The 23,614-nt window shown below is 43.0% G+C and overlaps 1 pseudogene; it reads right to left on the bottom strand.

Moving 5' to 3' along the window:
* Positions 1–23,033: 23,033 nt before the first annotated feature.
* LOC102515838 lies at positions 23,034–23,397 on the bottom strand (annotated as a pseudogene).
* Positions 23,398–23,614: the final 217 nt, after the last annotated feature.

Raw genomic sequence — 23,614 nt, 5'->3', positions numbered from 1 at the left:
GACCAGGCTTCATGTGACACAGTCAAAGGCATTAAAAGACATGAAAAATTTGTTGGAGGATTTTTTCATTATCTCCTCACTCCACAGAGCTGAGCTTCAGTTTTATGCACCTGCAATGCACCCTGTAGCTGCTCTTTCCTGCCACCTCCACTGTTTCAAAATGCTTCCCTTCCTTCAAGACCCATCTTGAATGCCATCACCACCACTGCCACCACCTGCCACCAGGAAGTTACTGAGGACCCCACTGCACCCTGTCCCTGGCTGTGACTCTCTCTCCTGAGTCTGCATGGCGTTGTGTCCCTCCTCCCTCTTTTAGGACCATTTACCTTCTATACTGCTGTGCTTGCTCTTCTGCTTATTAGTTTTAAGGTTAAGAATTTTCATGATTGCAAACGAGGCTGTTCATCAGGAAAAAAGCCTGGTAATTCTTCCCGCCATTAAGAGGCAGCATGAATAGCAGCTACTATAACATAACTTTGGACTGCCAAAATGAACTTCCTAACCTGTTTGGAAGCAGAACAGCATCGGGTGGACACTCATGACCGGTCTCACCTCTTCCACGGTCTTTCAGAATCCCCCGCTGAGCCGTGAGGAGGCTCTCCACACCAGAAGGCAGAGTGCATGGCGGAACGGGACTTTGGAGGCAGAAAGATCTGGTTTCCAATCCTAGCTCTGTCACTAACTGCTTGTGCAACGCTGAGAAAATTAGTTACTTAACACTTCCTAACTTTGATTCCTTCCTCTGTAGGACATGGGTAACAACTGCTTCCACTTAGAATGATTTTGTGCATTAAATCAGATACTGGAGGAAAACACTCAGCCCAGTCTAAGGCAAGCACTCTGTAATTAATAGGCTATGTTTATTGAGCAATTACTCTACACCTCATGGGCTAAGAGTTCTATTGTATTACTCCACCTGGTCCTCACAGCAGTGCCATGAGAGGAAGCACTCTTGTTGCCCCCATTTTACAAACAAGAAAACTGAGGTTTAGGAGATGTTCTCTCAACATAGCCTTGGTGATGAAGTCAGGACTAGAACCCCAGGTCTTCTGCCTGATTCCAGAGCTTGTCACAGCCATACACTGTGCGGCTTAGTGGGATGCGGCCTGTACCAGGCACCTCTGCTTCCCAGCTGCTCTGATAAACCTAAGTGCAGTCAGTTAATAGGCAGCTCTTAGACCTGCTCCTTCCCTGTCCCTCAGCTCCACTCAGCCCTCCAAGGCAGGGTGTGCTCCCCTTCCCAGAGGATCCCAGAACCCTTATAATATAAACCAACAAACAGATACAACTCCAAATGCTTTTTAAAACTCTGATCCTTCCCACAGAACTTTCTTTCCTGTCTAAACCAGACAATCTTATTACATGAAGTAATAACAACAAACAGGAAAACAAAGCACATGGAACGCTGGGTCTAGAAGGACCCTTGAGATCAGCCGGCCCTTCGGCTTCATGCAGATGTGGACACGGAGATCAAGAGAAGTCAGGGTACTGCCCAAGGTCACACTGCCCATCAGCAGCAGCATCCGCCCACACAGGTCTCCTAGCAACTCCCACATAATTCACTTCCATTTACAACCCAATTTAAAACTCAAAGTGCAGACTCTTCAAGGATTTGCAGCCCATTTTTCCTTTTGCCCAGTAGTTGGGAGCCTGTGACCTGTCGCAGCTGCTGTGCGAGGGAGGAAAATACTTAGAGCAGAAAATGCATTCTCAGTCTAGCAGCAGGGGAGGTCCATCACCAAACCTCAAGCCAAAAAGTCCTTGTTCTATGCTGATGGTTTAGAAAGATTCCAGGGTGTCTGGAATAACAAGAACGCTGAGATCCCAGGAGGCAGGGTCTTCTCAGCGGAGGACCCGGGTCTCTGGAACCGTCTTCTCCCTGAACAGCTCACAAAGCCAACCCAATTAGCCTCTGGGGATGGACAAAGCCAGTGACTTTCCTGAAGTGCATGTGTATTCAACCACCTGCAGTGGCTTTTAAACTTTTAAAATATTTAGTAAAATTAGTAAAATTTGTTCTCTCATATTTATAATATACCCAGAGGCAAAAGGACAAGTGAGAATGCTTTTATGAACTGCCAAGTAAGACCCCAGTTGAACACACATGGCTATAGTTCATACCAATCTTGAGACAAGACGACTCACCCTTCCCCTTACCTAGCTCTTCTACATCTTCAAAGAAACAAAGCACTATGAGAAAGTCTGAGTAACTCCAGCTTATATTCTGCCCATACTGCTAAGGAATTGAGATGGAATTACAAACTAAACCCTTTGATGGTGACTGATCCCTCAGGGGACCAGATCTGGGGTGACACAAAGCAGAGCTAAACCCTTAAATATGTGAGGGAGAGCCAGCAACCTTAAAGACCATCCGGTACAAATATGACAAATAGATGCAACTGATGTACCAACGAGCCATAGCTGCCAGGGGGCCACACTGAAAAATTCATAGGTCACAGCCAAGTTTAGTGAGAACAACCATATTGATTGATTAGCCACGTCTGTCAAGGGTACTGGGTCAGGAAAATGGGGATGGGCGATCAATGAATGAATGAATGAACCCATGCACAAAAGGGAAGGAAGAGGAGGGAGGGAATTCTGGTGGAAATGTCCCAAGAGTGTTGAAAATGTTGACTTACAGGAATCACACATTTGGAAGACATCAATAACCAAGGCATAAAAGCACGAATGAAGAGGGAATAAAACCAAGGCCCAAACTTGACGAACGCCATATTTAGGGAGCAGGATAAAGAAGATTCAGGAGGAAAAACTGACAAAAGAAAATTCAGTGACAGATCAAATGAAAGATTTAAAGTGTCCAAGAGTTAAATGCCACAGAAAAATCTCACATGGTCAGTAGAGGGCAGCTGCAGTAGAGTGACTGGGCTGGAACCAGGCAATGGATGCTGCTGAGGAAGTGGAGGTGGAGAGAGAGACCAGGCTGAAAAATCTGAGGGCACGAGCAACAAGCAAAGTCCTATAGGAGCTTCAGACGTTACCCAGGGTGTACACAAGAATTGTCAACTATGTGATTATCATCATGGGGTACAGGAAAAAAGAAGTGAAATCAGGTCATCTTCGTAGGTAGAGGAACAGATGAGCAGACAGGGATTCTCTGATAAGCAAAAACAAGTGATGGAGCCAGAGCCTGGACTACAAAGGAGGTATGATTAAGGAGGGAAGGTAGGGGAGGTTAAAGAGACAATGAGAGGTGAAATGGAAACGTGAGCAGCACCAGTCTGGTGGCCCTGACCCGGGGCACAAAGGCATCAAGAGAAAGCAAGCAGATGAGGTGGAGAGGCTCAAGGCAGGAACAGGGCACTCTCAGGAGTGCAGTCAAGGGGCGATGAGAAGAGAGTGCAGAACTGCTTCCAAGGAGGAGTGATGGAGAGGGAGAGGCGCCCAACTAGGACTTTGTGCAGCAATGCTCAGGAGCTCTGGGGAAAGATACTCTGGGTCAGCAGAAGGCGAGGCTACAGGACTTGTGGGACGACGGGTGCTGAGGAGAGGAGCTCTGCTGGGACGTGCAGCCATCAGGCTGAGTGGGCAGGAAGGAAGTCAGCAAAAGCCAGTGGTCCTTGGAGAAGCCAAGAGCCTGGGGAGAGCAACAGAGAGCGTGTTCAGGGCTACAAAAGAGTGCCTCAGGGGCTCTCCCAGTCCCTTCCTCTTTAGGAGTCAAAAGGAAGGAGAGTTTCTTCTGTGAAAAACATATTTGGATGCACTGAGGAAGGTGCAATCGGTCAAGGCACCCCTAGGAGATACAGGGCAGGCATTTTGGCAATGCCCCACTAAGGCTTGGCGAGAGACACAGAAACAAACATGCCAAACGTCAAGGCACCTTCTCTTTCTCTTACACAATCAACCCTTGGCGCGGGGATGGGTGAGGGGAGCCTGTGGACTTTGGCTGTTCTAACTTGGCATGTCTCCTTCCCCTCAGCTCCAGCAACAGTCTGCCCAGAACCCTATTTTACTCATCCCCCTTCACTTCCTCCAGATTTCAGCTCAAAAATCCCTCCTGCCAGGAGGCCGTTCCGGGGACCCCCAATCACATTCATTCTGCTCTCCCCCCACTTTCACACACCACAGGCTGGCAGCCCCTTGCTCAGTCTGATGTCCTGCCAGCCAGGTCTTGGGTACCACTGCCTCGGCGCAGGGCACACGGTGGACATTCAATACTTGATTGCTGAAAGTACACAAGAGGAACAGGGGCAAGTACCCTAGGGGACTCATTCGTGTCCACTGTGGCCTGACCCAGCAGCACACTTACAAATGCTTAAAAGAAAACCCAGCAGCTAGACTCATATTTGCTCACCCCTGTTGTGTGACACTTCCTGGGTAAACAAAGCCTAGAAATTGGTTTTGAAAAAGAAATCCCTGAATCCAACCTCAAATCACACACACAAATCACTTGAACTGGATCATAAATCTAAATGTGAAAGCTAGAATTATAAAGATTTTAGAGGGAAACATAGGCAAATATATTTTTAACTTAGAAGACAAAGATTTCTTAGGTCACAGAAAGTAATAACCATAATAGAAGGAACTGGCTAAATAGACAAAGGCAAAAGCTTCTGCTCATCAAAAGACATGATTAAGAAAATAAGCAAGTCACACATTTGGAAATAATATTTGCAAAACAGACATCTAGCAAAGGACTGGCATCCAGGATACATAAACATCATCTATAACTCAATAATAAAGGCACAAAAATAATAGGCAAAAATCTGAACAGACACATCACAAGAAATATGCAAATGGACAATAAACATATACAAGTGCTCAACATCATGAGTCATCAGGAAAAGGAGAGTTTAAACCACAATGAATGGGGAGGGTATAGCCCCTTGGTAGAGTGCATGCTCAGCATGCACGAGGTCATGGGTTCAATCCTCAGTACTTCCATGAAATAAAAAGTAGTAATAATAATAAACAAACCTAATTACCAACCCACCCCCCAAAAATACAATGAGATACCATGATACACACACTAGAACAGCTAAAATTAAAAAGACTGACAAAACCTATCATTGGCTAGGTGGAATAACCAGAATTGTCATTCATTGTTGGTAAGAATGTAAAATGGTCCAAACAATTTGGCAAAGGTATGACAGTTTCTACATGCTGGGCTACCTCCTAGTCCAGCAGTTCCATTCCAGGGGATTTATCCAAAGAAATAAAAACCACACATTCACAAAAGGAGTTGGACAAGAATGTTCATAGAAGCTAATTCATATCACCAAAAGTAGAAACACCCCAGGTGTCTATCAGTAGGAGAAGAGATAAACTGTGGTATAAACATTCAATGGAATACTACTCAACAATTCAAAGACACAAACTGCTTGCAGCCACACAGCAGATACACAACAGTGTGGGTAAATCACAAGAACATTTTGCTGAGTGAACAAAATTAAAAGAGTGCACACTTTATGATTTCATTTATATGAAATTCTGGAATAGAAGAACTAACCTTTAATAAAAAAAAAAAAATCAGATCAGTGGTTACCACAGGGAGAGAGAAAAGGGATTAATTGGGGAGGGGTATGCAGGAACTTTCCAGGGTGCAGGTATGGTTCTGTATCTTGACAGAGATTTGAGTTACACATGAATTTGAAAAACTCAGCAAACACACCTCAAGATTTGTACATTTCACTGCAAATGTACCTCAAAAGAAAAAGGAAACCGGGATTAAACTCTTAATGATATGAATGCTAAACTCTTAAGGGAAGAAGTTTACTGTCTGCGATTTACAGTGAAACACATTTAAAAAGATGGATTGATAGATGGATGGAAAATGGGATGACCAGATGGAGAGACGTGTCAATGTTAGAATACTCTAGGAAGCAAATACACAGCCATGCACTCTTAAATTCTCAACTTTGCAGGGGGAGGGTATAGCTCAGTGGTAGAGTGTGTGCTTAGCATGCACAAGGTCCTGGGTTCAATCCTCTGTACCTCCATTAAATAAATCAATCTAATTATCCCCCAACAAAAAATTTAAAAATAAAATATTTTTAAAAATAAATAAATACTCAACTTTGTTGTATGCTCGAAAATTTTCATAATAAAATGTTGGGGAGGAAAGAGAGCAAGAAGGTTTCTAAAAATCCTCTATTTTTAGATGTGATCAAGGCACTGTGGTTACGTAAGAAAATGTCCACACGTCTAGAGAAGTATGATGAAGTACGTAGGGTGAAATGACAAGATGCCTGGAGTTGATGGATGAACCAAATGTGGCAAAATCTTGATTATTAATGATGCGGGTTCATCACTATTCTCTTTTTTGCAGATTTAAGTTTTTTTTTTAATTAACAAAATATTAAAACAAATCCCTATGAGGCAGGGCCCACATAAAACAAGTGTGCATCTGCTTAAGCAAGAGTTCCCTCGAGGCTAACACGGCTTTGGTCCAACCACCTGGGACAAAACAGGATCTTGATTTAAGCTGATGATAAGTGCAGAGCCAGCAACCAAAGGAAGCTCTCCTTCTCACACTCTGAAGTCTGTGTCAGCTGCACCGGGCTTGTTCCCACATGGCCTTTGAGTGTCCTCCAGCCAAAAAGCAGCAAGCTCCCATACTTAACTAGTGTTTCACTCTCGTCAAGACCTCTAGTGAGTACCCCATGAATTTCGGATGAAACCCGACAGCTGTGCTCAACAAATCTTCCCAAGGCTCTCCTCCAGGCATTTCGAAAAAACAACCCAAGCCTCTTTAATCCTTATCTTAAAACAATAACTGTCTTTGACCCACCACCTCACCCCCAAACCAAGATTGCGCTGCAGCCATAGCACCCTGTAATTATTCTTATCATCACATTTATCCCACAATATTAAAGGATGCTTGTTTGTTGCCCAGACTAGGCTCCTTGGAGTGGGGGAAAGGAGGGTACCTTGTTCAATATTATATAACCAGCTAAGCATAATGCCTAAAATATTTTTGGATAGCTGGATAAACAAGGTGTAAGACACGTACAGATTACAGAGCTTTTCCATATGGTCTCATCTTAGTCTTCCCACAATCCTAAAAGCTTAGCAGGGCAGAAATTATTAACTGCCCCTCAATATCCCAGGTAAGGAAGCAAGGCCGAGGAGGGGTTCAAGATTTGCTCAATCTCACAGAATAATCAGTGGTAAAACCAGGACCAGCGCCAGTTTTGCTAACTCCTTGAGATGTTCTTTTCAACATATCAAATTTCCTTCTGACGAAAATTCAAGTTGATCACTCAAAATACGAGACACTTCTCTTCCCACGATCAAAGAGCTTGGAGTTAGGGATGGTGTGGCCTCTGAACTTACTAAATTTAACAGTGAACGGGACCCACTGAGCATGGATCTTATTCGGATAGCAGGGAGAGTAAACAGTTGGATAAACACCACCAGCCATAAAACCCCAGATGTTTGGCTTGATGCTTCAACATGTTACATGCCTCACAGAATTAAAGTAAAAAGACAACACTTAACGCTATACACCATGTTAATTTCCACCAGCCAGCTGACATCAACAGCTCAACATGCATTAATTTGTTTCATAATTTCTGCCTTCAAACACGCCCCTTTTCTCATTTTGCATAAATAACAACCAAGTGCTGTTTTCACAGCCCCTTTGGAAGGATCAGGGGCTGGCTAGGATTATCCTGAGCTGTCATCTTTGAGGTCAGACTATCCCCAATCAGTAGTTCACAGAAGACTCCTCCTCCTCTCTTAGCTTCAAGTTTGGGGAAAGAACTGGACGTTCTGGTAAGTCTATAAATAAAACACTGGCCATCAGCTGAGGTGCACTCACTGCCCAGACTCATGTACTCACGCATCCACCACAGCTCCGGATTTCTGCGTTTTCAGCAGGTGAACTGGGGACAATTTGCATGGGGCCAAAGGTCCAAAGATCAGGGCTCCAGGCACAGCTGCACTCCATCTCCTTCAGAAAAGCAGCCTAACATCCCATCTCTAGGGTACAAACCTGCTTTTTATGTCCTACCAGGAGTTACTGAAAGGCCTGGGAGCTGTCAAGGCCTTGTGAATTACTGTGGAATTACCAGGCACCTCAGTGTTAATATATGTTCCATTGCCTTGGGCTCCAAGAATTACTGCTGAGGTATCTCAGCCCCCATGTCAGATTTTTAATGCCAATGTCTTACTATGTCAAAATTTCTGGGACCGTTTCCTTCTCTAACCATGGACTTGTCTCATGCTGTGTGTAATGGAGAGGAACTATCTCCCATCACCTCTCCCCAGCCCCAGCCCTCCTACCCAATTTCATTTCCCACCTGAGCAGCCAGGTAGGGACACTTTTGTCCTGCACAGCAGCAGGCAGCAGACCAAGACACATAGACAGAAAGGATTTGAATCTAGTAGCCAATGTCTAATTTAAACAGTGAGGATTTTCTCCACTGTTCACTTGTAAGCTACTGACTTTCCCATCATAAACTGAGTATTCCCCATGCCCCAGAGCTGCTTGCTTCAATTCTGGAAAACTTCAGAATTTCAACTGATACCAAAATTTCAACAACTGTTATAGCCATTGTCAAAAAAGATTTACCAATGCTAATCTACATTTTTTTCCCCTCTGCCTCTAAGGAGCTTTTCAAAACTTGAGCCAAATCTCCTATAATGTTATTAAGGTGAAAGAAAAATAATTTAAACAATGAGTGGAATGATTTTTAGAAAAATACTTTATTGCACTAAATTTAGTCCTTTGAGCACCATAAATATTTTTAAACAAGCATTTGATTCTAAGGGACTGAAGTCACTATTACAAGACACCCCTTCCCTTTTCCCCACGAAAGCAGAAGGCTAAATTTCTAGTTTAATTATTACCACAGATGAACAGCTAGAATGAAATTACTTCACTATGCTGTATGTTCATAATTCATTACGACAAAGTGGTCTCTGATTTCGTTAATGATTTTTCTCTACTTCTCAGATGTCCAGATTAAAGGGAAATTCTTTAAATTACCTCTTTCCAATGGTACTTTTTCAATATACTCCTTTCTCTGGAAATTCAAGTTTACTGATAGTGTCTTAATACTGACAGTGTGAAACCCACTCATTCAATAAAATACGACCTTATAAAATGTTAAAGGCAACCCACTCTATCTCTAAACAAATATCCTATTTTATAATGACAGCCCAATAACTGATAACAAAAGACCCAAATTTTACTTTGTTACTTGACAAACACAAAAATTTCTGGCATCAAGAACCGAGTTACAGAAATGGTACTTTCTTCTTTTTTTTTTTTTTTTTTTTTTTTGGTTTATATGTTTTAGCTAAAATCAGAACTTGTTAAATCCCTTGGGCTTCTGGAAGAATGCAGAGGATTTAAAGAGCATTTCTTCCTGGACCTCCCAGATGCTGGCCAAGTCCTAGGGAATGAGGAGGTGTTAGGAGAGAACAGGCAGATATATATACACGATGGGTGTTAATTCCATTCTTGATTTTGGGTAGAAGACAGCCTTTCTTTGCAAAAAAAAAAAAAAAATAGAGAGAGAGGAGAGAGATTCACAGACCTAAAATTCTTGGCTCTCTATAATCTTTGCAAAGTGACCTCGTTTTTCTCTTCTCAAATCACTGAAGAAATAAACACTATATGTTTCTATTAGACAGGATGAAAACTGTTCTCCATGAGGCCTTTAGCTTTTGTTCATTAAGGTAGAAAATCTGTCCACCAATAGATTTGTATACTTTCAAAGGTAACAATATGAATACTTAACATCTCCTGAGCACTACGTACAAGGCACAGCTCTTAACTCTATATTATCTCAACCTTCACGACACTTGTCCTTCGACCAGAAGGCTTCCAAAAGACCCAAAACCTCAGTGTGAGTCATGCTGCACAGAGCCTAGGGCTGCAGAGGACAGAGGACCAGCTCAGCGCAAAAGGCACACAGGGCATTAACGGGGGAGTGGACCTGGGTGTCCATCTCTGAAACTCTAGGAAGCCTGAAATGCAAAGGCGGGACCCCTCCAGCTTCCATCAGACTCCACCTCTCTCCTCACACTCTCTCCTCTGCTGTTCCCCCACCTCTTGATCTCCTCTTGGTGCTCACATGACACTAAACCTTGAGTCTTTCAGGATCTAAGACAGAGACCACCCCCAATCCAGAGGACACTCAGAGACAAAGCCCATAGAGAGAACACAGCATCAGCAGCCCCAGGGACTCAGGAATCTGACCCTCTGCAACTGGACAAAGGAAAAGTGAAAACCACCTTCCATGACGTTTCCACTAACTGGCATCAGGTCCTAAGCCACCCCCAGCTGCAAGGGGAGCTGTGAAGTCAAGGGTCAGGCTACTTCGGTCACCACAGTGGGCAACAGGCAAGAGAGATGAGGATACTTTGTGTGGTCACTCAACAGAATCTGCTGTCAAGGTGATTCTAACAAAACAAGGCATTTTTATGGATTCTCATGTAGTACATTTAGTCAGTGAAAACTCTGATGGAACGGTAATGGGTTTTAAATATCCACAAAACTAATATTATGCATATTTATTTACAGTTGCCCACTATTAGAGAGGAACTCTGATTCTAAAGCACTAGCACCTTTAGATTAGTGACTGCCTCCAGCAATTGTCAGCATAGTTGCCATTAAGTTGCACATCCAAATAGAGCTGGACAAAAATGTCATGGAATACTGCAAGCCAAATGGAATTTCTGAAAAACACATAGGTGGACAGGAACTCTTTACTCAGACTGTTGCCTTAGTTCTAACACACACACACACACACACACACACACACACACACACAGAGGAATCTCAAAAAAATGAAGCAGTCAAAGCTCAGATGGTGCCTCTCACCTCTTCTCATCATTACACCTCCTGATTAAACAGTCCCCAGTCCCATTGTCCCTGGAGCTGTGCTGGATACCAAAGACAGGCCAGTGGCCTCATCTGTCAACTGACTCCAGACCAGAGTCTCATTCAGCTCCTCCGGCTGCTTGAGCAGGTTATTCCCATATCTGCCCCTTTCCCCTGTAGCCTTCTAAAACTGCTTGCAAGGGTAAAGAGACACAAAAGTTTTCCCAGATAGAGAAGATGCTTTGGTCTTACCTACTCTATTCTCATTCTCTGATAACCCCAACAAAACACTCATAAGTTAAACAATGCACAGTAGTAGTACAAGTTTGTTCTCTCATGCATTTGTTCACTTACCCATTTATTCATTCACTCATTCATACAGCATTCACAAAGCTCCTATTGTATGTCTGGTACTGTGTTCGGTGTTGAAAAGAAAAAGCACACATTCCCTGCCTAAAAGTACATGTCCATTACTTCCTATTTCAACTTGACACTGGTGCTCAGCATTCAAAAATGTGAGGAGGCAAATGAAGTCCTCATGTCTAAGGAATACATTGATGGCAGTGTCCCCAAGGACTAAGAAAGCAGGCAATAAGAGGTAGGAGATAAGGAGGTGGCAGACACAAGAGGCAGCCAGAATACTTAGGAAGATTGGTTGCACTGCACAAGTAAGTGAATATGTTGAGAATAAAAGGAGCCAGGTTTCTCATTCTGAGAAGGGATTTCTAAACATGGAAAAAAGGCTAGAAAGACCTCCAAGGTGCTGGATTAAATTAGAAGTATTGGTATGAAGTGATGGGCTTTCAGTACATACAAAGAGATTACTTACTTTCACATTTTCACACATACATACTTATATGTATGATGGTGTGTGCACATATAGTTGCAATGAGCACACTGAGTAATCAAATCTCGGTTTCTAAATATCATCCTCCACTAAAATGACTCAGAACAATTTGAAGAAAAGTTGACTTCAGGGTTGGAGCAGAGAAAATACAAGATAAGCCTGGAACATCTTGTGCCAGAAAGAAAGGAAATGCTTAATAAATGATGGGCATCGACTGACAAGGGCTTAACCTCCAGAATATATAAACAGCTCATACAGCTCAATAACAAAAAAGAAAAACAGCCCAATCAAAAAATGGGCAAAGACCTAAATAGACGTTTCCTCAGTGAAGACATACAGATGGCCAACAGGCACGTGAAAAGATGCTCAGCATCACTAATTATCAGAGAAATGCAAATCAAAACTACAATGATATCACTCCATACTGGTCAGAATGGCCATCATTAAGGTCCTTAAATGATAAATGCAGGAGAGGGTGTGGAGGAAAAGGGAACCCTCCTACACTGCTGGTGGGAATGTAGTTTGGGGCAGCCATTATGGAAATTAGTATGGATATTCCTTAAAAACAAACAAAAAAAATTAAAAATAGAGTTACCTTATGATCCAGCAATCCCACTCTTGGGCATATATCCAGAGAAAACTAATTCAAAAAGATAAATGCACCCCAATGTTCATAGCAGCACTATGTACAATAGCCAAGACATCGAAGCAACCCAAGTGCTCATCAACAGATGACTGGATAAAGAAGTTGTGGTATATACAATGGAATACTACTCAGCCATAAAAAGAATGAAAATGCCATTTGCAGCAACATGGATGGACCTGGAAGTTATCATACTAAGTGAAGTAATCAGAGAAAGACAAATATCACGTGATCTCACTTATGTGGAGAATCTAAAAAATGACACAAATGAGCTTATTTACAAAACAGAAACAGGCTTACATACATAGAAAACAAACTTATGGTTACCAAAAAGGAAAGGAGAGGGGAGGGATAAATTAGGAGTTCGGGATTAGCAGATACTAATTACTACATACAGAATAGCTAAACAATAAGGTCCTACTGTATAGGACAGGGAACTACATTCAATAGCTTGTAATAACTAATAATGAAAAAGTATATGTATCAGAAATATTATGCTATACACCAGAAACTAACACAACATTGTAAATCAACTATACTAAGAAAGAAAGAAAGAAAGAAAGAAAGAAAGAAAGAAAGAAAGAAAGAAAGAAAGAAAGAAAGAAAGAAAGAAAGAAAGAAAGGAAGAAAGGAAGAAAGGAAGAAAGGAAGAAAGGAAGAAAGGAAGAAAGGAAGAAAGGAAGAAAGAAAATATATATCTGTCAAGAGGACACAAAAGCCACCTTGAAGAAACTCAAATCAGGAACAATTTGAGGATTAAAATGATGGTTAACAGGTTATAATTCATTTCTTAAAACAGAACCATGAGTCCACACTGAAAATACATATAGAAGCGAAGCAGGGAACCCTCCTTCCTATAGTAGAAAGCCAAGTAATAAATGTAGAAATGATAGAAACTGACCATTGCCACTCAGCAACCATGGTGGTGATGGATGCAGGTGGGAGTCGAGCATGGATACTAAGGTTGATGGGTGATTTTTTGATAAGGAACAGTATACTGGTGTAATACTATACACCAAATTAATCAAACACAAAGGGAAAATGGCAGCTTTACAGTGGAGACACCTGGCAGACCTCAACTTGACCAGATGATCAAGGTTAACATCACCAGTGGTAAGATGGGTCATCATCATGTGTCTCCTGACGTGATGCACCAGACACAGCTCAGTGCATGGCCTCAGTCTAACATGAGGAAGCACCGGATAGACCCAAGTGGAAGGTTGTCCTACAGAATCAAAGGCCTACCAAGGGCATGAGACACAAGGAAAAGATCAAAGAATGTTTTCATGTTAAAGAATACAGATGAAATGAGGTTAATTACATAGAATACAAGTTGCTAGATAGGATCTTGGACCAGAAATAAAAAGGGACATTGTTGGAATGCTTGGATAAATATGAATAGGATCTGTGGATTGTATAGTGAGTATTGTTTTATCAACACTGATCTCCTGGTGGGATGCTTGTACAATGATAATGCAGGAGAAGCGGTCCTTGTTTGGGACATTAGGGGTGATGAGCATGTCAGAAACAGATGTGTCCACACACATGTGTAGAAAGAAAGAGAGGGTGACCAAAAATTAAGGTAAAATATTAACAATTAGAAAATCTGGCTGAGGTGAAGGGGATACACAAAATTGTAAAAACAGAACAGAGAATTCTGTAAGTCTGAGACCACTGCAATTTTTTGTAATAACACATTTAAGAGGACACTAGCCCTGATGCCACTAGGACCTGAGTTTGAATTCTAACTTAGTAATTTATTTGATCTATGACCTTAAGGAAGTAATTTGAGGCTCAGCTGCATTTAAAATTAATTCTGACTGGACCTCACAAAATTGAGATAAATTAGATAACCAATAATAGTCACCATTTATTGAGGACTTACTATTACATGCTCACATTTTAGAAATCCTATTTCTAAACCACTCAATAACCTGGCCTAAGTATTATGATTCCTAATTTGCAATATTGAATAACCTGAGACTCAGAAATGGCATGTCCTCCCCATTAGTAAAAAAGCAGGACTCCAAACAGGAAGTCAGCTTCAAAACCCTCTTGTCTTCCTACTCCACTGGGCTTCCCAGATGGGCAGCTTTTCCCGGCGTATTTAGGATATGGAAGAAACTCAATCAGTATTGATCTTCCCACAAAGCAGCCTAGTAGAAGAGCAGATACACGATTAAGTGATTACAATCTAATTTGTTAATAATATGTATATGCAGAATGCAATGAGAAACTAAAGAAAAAAGAGTGATTTTTTGCAGGGCTTAGCTAAGGGGCAAAAATGTGAGGAAGCTTCAAAGGCAGTAATAGTCAAGTCGGGTGCCAAAGGATGAGGAAGCAGTGGAGAAACAAGAGGCAAGGAATTTCAGGCAGAAGTTTGGCAGATGCAAAGCCATGCTGGCACGACAGCAAGGGTGCTGGGGAGGAAGTGCATAGTGGGAAGATGCGGGCTGGGGAGTGGGACGTGATCGGTAGGCAGAAACCAGACCAGGAAGAGACCTACGTGCAATGTTCAGCAGTTTACACCTTCTCCTCTTGGCTAAGGAAGACAGCACATCTGCTATCACTCCTCTCCCCACACATGTCAGATAATACACATCACAGCACTTTATTACACTTCAGGGAGCCACTACCCACCAACTGGAATTGGCACCTGAAACAGAATCATTTGCTGGCCCTGCTCTAGGCACTGGGAGGCTTACAGCGTTTGTACAGGTGGCTGGAATGACTGGCTCTGTTGGTAACAAAGCACAACGAGCACAGCAGTGAGGACGAGTCAAGAAACAGACTGCAGGCATCGTGCCCTGTGAGAAGGCCACTCCAACAGTCTCGTGCCTTGTATAAAGGCAAGGTGCACAACCAACCCAAGTCAGAATTGGGTCATTGCAGGAAGGCAAATTACGGTGGAGAAAGCATGTAAAGAGCTCTTCAAACACTAAAATCCAGAAGACTCTGAAAGTGGTACTCAGGGGACAATGAGGCCCAGGAGAAAGGACTAGAGAGGGAGTGAAGCAGGCCAACCAAGAGAGAGGTAAGCTTCACTAACCTTGACATTCCATGCAAACACCGTCACCAACTGACCACAGCAGTACTGTGCCATCTAACAGGGATCAGGTGCTATCAGACTATGGTCATTCCCTGCAGTAGTAGTTAGGTATTCAACGAAAGGTTATTACTGAAAGGCAATTAGTCCCATTTTCTACATCTTAGGAAAAGGCATATGATATTTAAGCACTTAAAACACACACACAGATATACCCTTGTGTGCACAGAGACACAGGACACAATTAGGAAGCATTCCAACACAGGATATAGGCAAGAAACTGGCTTCTTGAGTTTTAGGAGCAGTTAACTGCTGGGTGTAATAGAGAATACTGGACAGGACAGGGTTTTATCTCTTCTCTGGGCTCCAGCTTTCTTGACAGAAAAAGACAATCTCTTCTAACATAATAATGCTGACTCTGAACTCTCCTCTCGGAAGAAAACAGCAAGGAGGCTTAGGAGAGAGTTCTTGCTACGAGCACAAGAAAGTCAGGCTAAATCCTTTGGTGTGCGAACCTGGGGAGGGTAGCAACTCACATCACATCCAGAAATTTGGTAATACGATTGAGAAAACTGGAAACACATTGCAAGGGAAAGCCTGGGGAGCATACTACATTCTGCTTTAAGATGCTGACTGTTTTTGAAATAAAACTTTAAAACATGCCATAAAAAACAACTATTCCTCTGGGGAAAGTGTGGCCTCAAGTGTCTCTGATTGTAACTATGGGAAAGACTTTCATCTGCACTCTTTACGAGGTTAATTGTAACTCTCCCCCAAGCTCAGAAACCCCTTTCTGAATCTTGTGGTTGAAATCTTACACTCCGCATGATAAACCTTCGTGTTCAACAGGCACATTCCAAAATGTTCAAACTCGTGGCTCAGAAAGCAGTCAAATGAGTGCAGGCTGATAAAAAAAAAAGCTGTTTTTGCCAGCCTGAGCAAGCACCACACACACACACACAGCCTGCTGACCTCCAACTACACCCAAAGTCCTCTATCTTTGACTTCTGCTCTTCTAAGCGATCAAGCTTCATCGGAAAGGACACCAGAAACCTGCACAAATGAGACACTTAGCACGAAGGTAACCCCTCAATAGCTCATAACTGTTATCATCTTATCCTTTTTCTTCATTATTGCTGATGGATTGTAACACTGTCGGTACTTAGCAGTCACTGGGAGAGATTTATTTCCTCCAGTGAGGTCATCTGCATGGAGTACATAACCACAGCAACACCCCTAAGGAATGCTGCTGGGGTTGCCTTCTCTTACCAACAGGCAGCAGACAGTTACCGTAAATTTGTTGTTCATACAGATGAAAAATCCCACCATGCTGTTTTTCACATTCTGTTGTATACCAGACCTCAACTGAAAACTGTTTCATACTTTCTTCCCAGATGCTAATTGGAATTTATCTGCTGTACTTCCTCAGCCCCATTATAACAGGCTCACTAGTAATAATTATGTGTTACCATTTATTGAGCATTTTCCACATGCCACAGATAGCGCTAATAGCTTTATTATTTCATCTTCACTACAGCCCCTTAAGACGCTGCTATTATTCTCAGCTACATGAGATGTCTGAGGCTTAGAAATGTTCAGTTATCCAAGATCATTCATTCAGTGACACATACAGCTAGTAAGGGGGTGGAACCAAATTCAAACCAGGTGTTTCTGAACCCAAGGTCTGTGTTATTATTTTCTACTAGATTGTAATTACCAAATAAAGGGTTCTTAACCTTAAATGAACTTCAAGGGATCCATAAGCCTCCTGGAATTATACAGAAAATGGTATATGTATGTATACACTTTCCTCAGACAAAGTCCAAAACTTTTACCATAGTTTCAAAAGTCTAGAACTCAAAAAAATTAAAAACTTCTAAAAACCCAGATTCAGGTGGGACTACATCTTCTCATCTTTATATTCTGCACCATCACTCCCATCACTGCCCCCAGCACCCAAAGGCAGAGCCTCGTACATGATGGATAGTCAACTACCAGTTACCCAATTGACCCCATTCTCTTCTCTGGTCCTTTCTTAGTCTTTATTAGATGCAATGAGTGGTGAATTTTTTACGGCTCTGTTTTTAAGCCATGCACATGTGAGAGCACCATTAGCACAGTTCCAGAGCCCAGCCTTTCACACTGTTGTCCTTCACAGCCACATGCCATAAAGAGCCAACAGGACCCCATCCTTGCCTTCTCATCCCAGGAAACCAAACATCTGCTTGTTCTGGCCTGAAGATCTGGCCTGCAGAGATGCCCAGCCCAGCCCAGCCCAGCACACCTGGCCCTTCCTGCTGAAGCCCAGCCCCATTTTCAGGGTCAGCTGTCAAGTAAGCCTCTGCTTTATAAACAATTTCACATTTTAATAAAAGCCATTGTGCAAGGTGAGCTTTTGAAATATGGAAAGTTGGTTTTCGGCCTGCAGCTGCACTTAACAGATGTCCCCATTTCCAACTGAACTGTGTGTAATGGCTACGAAAATAATTACCCCATTACCGCACTTTGGGCATGCCTGTGTGCCAGGCACTGTTCTAGATGCTCCCATCCATCATCCTGCAATCTGCACAACAGCTTAGACAGATACGTCAACATTTTGCAGATGGAGAGCTTGAGGTCCTATCAGTGAGGTTCAGTAACTTCCCAAGAGCCAAGATCTGACCCCACATTGAGCCGAAGCCAAAACCCTCACACATCCCTAGCCCTCCACGCTCCCTTTTTCTCATGGAATCAGAATTACTCTTCTTCTTTAAAGAAAGTTTACTCAAGTTAGAAAGTAGGAAAGGCTTCCAGGCCTCAACATCTTAAGTAGCTGCAAAATAAAATCTTTTCACGGCAGTCTACTAAAATGGGATACAATGTTTCTGACTTTTCACAAATGAAGGTAAGAAATAATGAGTAGATTTCTTAAATTCTCAATGCCTCACTGAAAGGCATTTTTGAATCCCACTATTCAATTGCATTCAACAAACAGAGGCGGTTCAAGGCACTCAGTGAGGGAGTATGGAGAGACCCAGACAAGTAAGACAGTCTTGGCTCCTCCATGTAGCTTCGAGCTGAGCACATCCACACCCAACTTGCTTAATATATTACTCACGCAAGAGACAGAAGGAATTTCCTAGCACGTTGATGGACCTCAGAGGAGAGAAATGAGGACAGTTTGTTTTCATGTGGGGGAGGGTAGGAAGGTATGTGTAAATTCAGACTTCAAGAGGAAACAGCAGGTAGGCTGAGAGCGGGCAGTTCTGGCATGTGCGGGATGAGTGGACAGAGGTGAAGAGGGGTATCTGAGCAAAGGCTGGGGGAGGAGAAGGCACAGCGCCCTTGACGGGATGGTCCCTAGCCCCCTTCTGCCTGCAGTGCTTGGCCTGGAGTTCAGCGTGTGGCTGGGAACGCACTGGGAAGGGCTCACCTGCTCGGCTCATGGGAGGGTGATGGGAGCCCAGGGGAGGTTTTGGATTGGGAGTGACCCGATCAGCTCTATTTTGCAGGAATACTGATCTGGGAAGTGTACAGACTAGAGGGAGAAGAGTCCAGAAGTGGGGAAACCGATTAGAGTTGTCTGGTGTTGAAATGACGAGGCCTAAACTAGTGTGTGGAAGAAAGACACTTAAGGGTTAACCCAAGAGGCGGCTGGATCAGAGGAATCAAAGAAAAAAAAAAAAAAAGGAAATTCCCCACCAGAGAAACAGTCTGAAATAGGGTGGTTAGAAAGGGAGTTTTGCTTGAGGAAGGAAGGAATTTCTGGTTTTTGAACTGAATCTGATTGGCTCAAGTGTTTACAAGTTAGGATTAACAATTTAGAATAATTATGAAGTTTAATTTACAGGGAGGCCTGAAACAGGTTTACTCTAGAGTCATTTTCATGCTCTGAGGTTGCTGAGCTCTTTCATCAAACTATTTTCTGGCACCTTTTGGCCTAAACTCTCAGAAGCCACAGTAGGAACTGAGGCGCTGCTTGGGAGCATGTGTTTAAGCAAACAAATCAGAAGAGTGGGAGGTGGCTCACGGCTGTGGTGGGTCAGATTTGGGATCTGTGGTTCGAAAGGAAGCTTCAGGAGATGAAGGAGGCGAGTTTTAGCAGCTCATTAATTCTCCAGACCCACCGAAACTGGTACATGATGCTCACTAAACGCCCTGCCCATCAGGCAGGCCTGCCCTGAAGGGGAGTCTTGTCACCACTGCCCGGGCTCTGAGCAGCTGCAGGGGAGGAAGGAGGGTGCACTGTGCCGGGATCAGGAAAGTCTCCCCATGGGCTGGGTCCAGCTCACCTTCAGGGAGTTTCTAGATACACTAGTCCTCTCTAGTATAGTGATAAATCACAAACTTTCTTCTTTTAATTGAAGTATAGTCGATCTACAATGTTGTGTTAATTTCTGGTGTATAGCGTAGTGTTCAGTTATACATATACATATCTATATATATATATTCCTTTTCATATTCTTTTTCATTATAGGCCACTACAAGGTATAGAGTAAAACAAAAAAAAAAGTATAGGATATAGTTCCCTGTGCTACATAGTAGGACCTTGTTGTTTATTTTATATATAGTAGTTAGTATCTACAAATCCCCAACTCTCAATTTATCCCTCCTCACCTCCTCTTCCCTCTGGGAACTACAAGTTTGTTTTCTATCTCAATGAGTCTGTGTTTTGTAAGTAAGTTCATTTGTGTCTTTTTTTTTTTTTTAGATTCCATATCTAAGTGATATCATATGGTATTTTCTTCTTTCTGGCTTCACTTAGTATGATGATCTCCAGGTTCATCCATCTTGCTGTAAATGGCATTATTATATTCTTTTTAATTGGTTGAGCAGTATTCCATTGTATAAACAGACCATAACTTCTTTATCCAGTCATCTGCAAATGGACATTTAGGTTGTTTCCATGTCTCGGCTACTATAAACAGTGCTGCTATGTAAAGAAAAAGGAACTACTGTATAGCACAGGGAACTATAGTCAATATCTTGTAATAACCTATAAGGGAAAAGAATCTGAAAAAGAATACATATTTATATGTATGTGTATAACTGAATCACTTTGCTGTATACCTGAAACATTGTAAATTAACTATACTTCAATAAAAAATTAAAAAATAAAAAGTGCTGCTATGAACATTGGGGTGCATGTATCTCTTCAAATTACAGTTCCCTCCAAATACATGCCCAAGAGTAGGATTGCTGGATCATAGGGTAAGTCTATTTTCAGACAAACTTTCAAAATCCCTATTTTTCTAATATTAAATAGCACATTTGATTTATGGAAGGAAGTGCATATGTATTTTTTGATTCCAAACAAAACACATAAGGGTATAAAGAAAAAAAATAAAAACTCATTGAGAACTCTACTACGCAGCCATCATTTAACATGTTGGTGTATTACTTTCCAGTCTTTTTCCACCTGCATCTTTAACATAGTTAAGAGATTTTCACCTTTAAAATGGGGTTATCCTGCAGAGCATCATCTAAGAGCCAAAGGAATAAAGTGACTCACAGACTTGGGAAATTCAAATCTGAGCAGCCCCTAGCCCAACACCTGACAGCAGAGCAGGTGTGAAGTGTTAAACCGACTTCAAAGTCTTTGCTAAGGACCTCTGGAAATGGACAGGACAACATCTATGAGAATCACTTTAACAGACCTGTTTCTCCCCTGTGCTGCTAGGTTATTTCTTCATGGTTGTGATCATTAAATAGCTTGCTAATGGAAAGGAGAGGAAAAGACCACCCCCACTCACCTCTACTCTTAGTCATAAAATGCCCCATGGTATTCTCAGAACAACACCTTCATGTCTACATTATTTGCTTTTATTTCTACAGCCACCTTGGGAGGTAAGCAAGGCTGGTCCTCACCAATTTCCAAAGAAGCCTGGAAACTAAGCCAAATAGAGGGCAAGTGACTCACCAAAATCATACAGGTGGTTGGGGGCAAAATAAGAACTAGAACTCAGGTGTCCTGCCCCCTCCACCCTTTCCAGAGAGTCCCCGAGCAGATGCTTTGGAGAAGGGAGTAGATTACAATTTCTCATGCAGCCCGGAGACATCACTGAGCCAGTGTGACACTAGTCATTGCAGCCATTGTGTGTGTGTGTGTGTGTGTGTGTGTGTGTGTGTGTGTGTGTGTGTGTGTGTGTCTGTGTGTGTCTGTGTGTCTGTGTGTGAGACTTATGGCAAGAAAAAATTTTAAAGTAAATGAAAGGGACCAGTAGGGGCAGCTCACTTACAGGAGAAATCAAAGAATGGCATTAAAATCAGAAATCAAGACATGGTGACCTAATTTCTTCTCAGGTATAGGGTCTGACCTGGTGCAGTAAGAAAGGATGATTCTTCTAAATAAACAGACTAAAATGCTTGTCAGCCTGAGAGTGACATCTCTCCCAAGCTGCGCAGTCACACTCGTGCACGCTGGGCTCCTCTCTGGGCTGAGCCTTACCAGTCCAGACAATTGCATCGCATGTCCTTGGGGATGGCCAGTCTCTGTTCTTTGACGGCAGATTTAGTTTCTGAGCAGAATCTAGTCCAGGATGCAAAAAACAAAAATCACTCTCCCTTTCTGTGCCTCGATGTATTTCTCAAATGTATTGAAGAATGCATATTTATAATTAGAAGAACAGATACTCACAGTCGGGAGTGCTAACTCTTGAGCTCCAGATACGTATCACATTTGATCTCACAGCAACCCACCCTGTTTTTTTAAGCATAAAAACCAAACTGAAGGGCTCAGCAACTTGTTCAAAGTCCTAGAGTAAGTGCCAGAAACAGGATTCTAATTCAGCTCTGCAGGCTCTACAGTTTGCCACACTCTTCAAGTTTAGAGGCATTCAGTTCCCGGGGGCTGAGTGAGCCGGATCATGTCCCCAGGAGGGAGGAAAACCCCATCCCAACACAGGCTCCCTGCTCCTCAGGCCTCTCAGATCTCACCGGGGCCAGTACCCAGGACAGTTTCCTCTCGCGTCCCCACTGTGGCTAAGGCAGGGGTGCATTCTGAGGACTGAAGATTTTCATTCCCAAGGGCAGCCTGCAGAGTGGGGACAGAGTCCTCCCCACTCAGCTCAACCCAAACTGGCCACAGGCCACAATATTGACATGCCCAAGGAGGGACGACACAGCTGCCCCCAAATCCAGAGAAAATGACAACCCTGTAATGTAAGGCACCAAGACAAGACAACATTTCACTACAAAATGCAGCCAGATGGATTGGAACATCACATGTCTTGGTAATAAAACTGTCCCTCCCCAGAGGACTCCGAAGAAAGCCCGAATCTGGGGCCCCGGCAGGAGCTCTGACACATCAGGGCAGGCAGCCAGTCTCCTAGGAGAAGCTCTGCAAAATACACTGAAACACATTTAACAGAGGAGCCACGAGCACGAGGTCCTGCACCATCCGGATCCTCGGCTGACTTCCAGAAGAGTCACCCTGGCAGTGGAGGTGATCCTGGGTAGAGCCTTCCTTCAGGTGACTTTGTACATAAAACAACATACAAGAGAAAGCAACAAGCACAGAGGTGAACCAGGCAGTTCGGCTCACTTTCCACTGAGATGCTGAGCTTCTTCACCAAAGCCATTCCATTCTCCTGTGTTAACTTGCTGGATTTAGAGATGTCTGTCTTGGAAAAGAACTGCTTTTCAAGATTCACTGGGCGGTACCTTGGTAATCTTTCCTTAATTCATGCATGGAACTTCCTTTTTTTTTTTTTTTTTTTTTTTTTACCAGTCATCTTTTATTGGGTGGTGATTCTCTAGTAGGATGTGTAAGGATTCGGGGGTGCAGGGCAAAGGTCCTGGTCGGGAATGCAAAGCGCGCCTCCTTCAGTGGTACTTGCACAGCCGCTCATGTCTGAGCTCCTTGCAACAGCGGCAATAGTTGAAAAGCACGTAAGCTGCCAGCACCAGGGAAAGCCCCGCGACGCTCCCTTTCTTCACGCTGATGTACTTGTTGTAACACCGGTAGTAACCTCTTTGAAACGCTCCAGCAATGCCTTTGGGGTGAAATCCCGCATCAGTATCCAGCTTGGCAGCTCCCCTAATTAGACATCCAGGAGCCTCTTCTCCTTCAGTGGTACAACTGATGCCATCTTGGAGTCCTGGCTGTCCGCTTCATGGAACTTCTATATACCAAATCACTGACAGTTTATGGAGGCAACAAATTAAAAGCTATGATCATCAACCCCAAGGAGCTCCAAGTCCAGTCAAGAGCTACAAGTATTTCTGCTTCTCCATGACTGCTTCGATGGCTTCATTTACACAAAGCTCAAGGGAACACAATGCTGAGCACCTAAATCAGCAGAGGAA

The sequence above is a fragment of the Camelus ferus genome, chromosome 4 (assembly GCF_009834535.1).
Source record: "Camelus ferus isolate YT-003-E chromosome 4, BCGSAC_Cfer_1.0, whole genome shotgun sequence".
Taxonomy (NCBI): domain Eukaryota; kingdom Metazoa; phylum Chordata; class Mammalia; order Artiodactyla; family Camelidae; genus Camelus; species Camelus ferus.
Note: the sequence above shows the minus strand (reverse complement) of the source record. Positions and strands in the feature narration are given on the sequence as shown.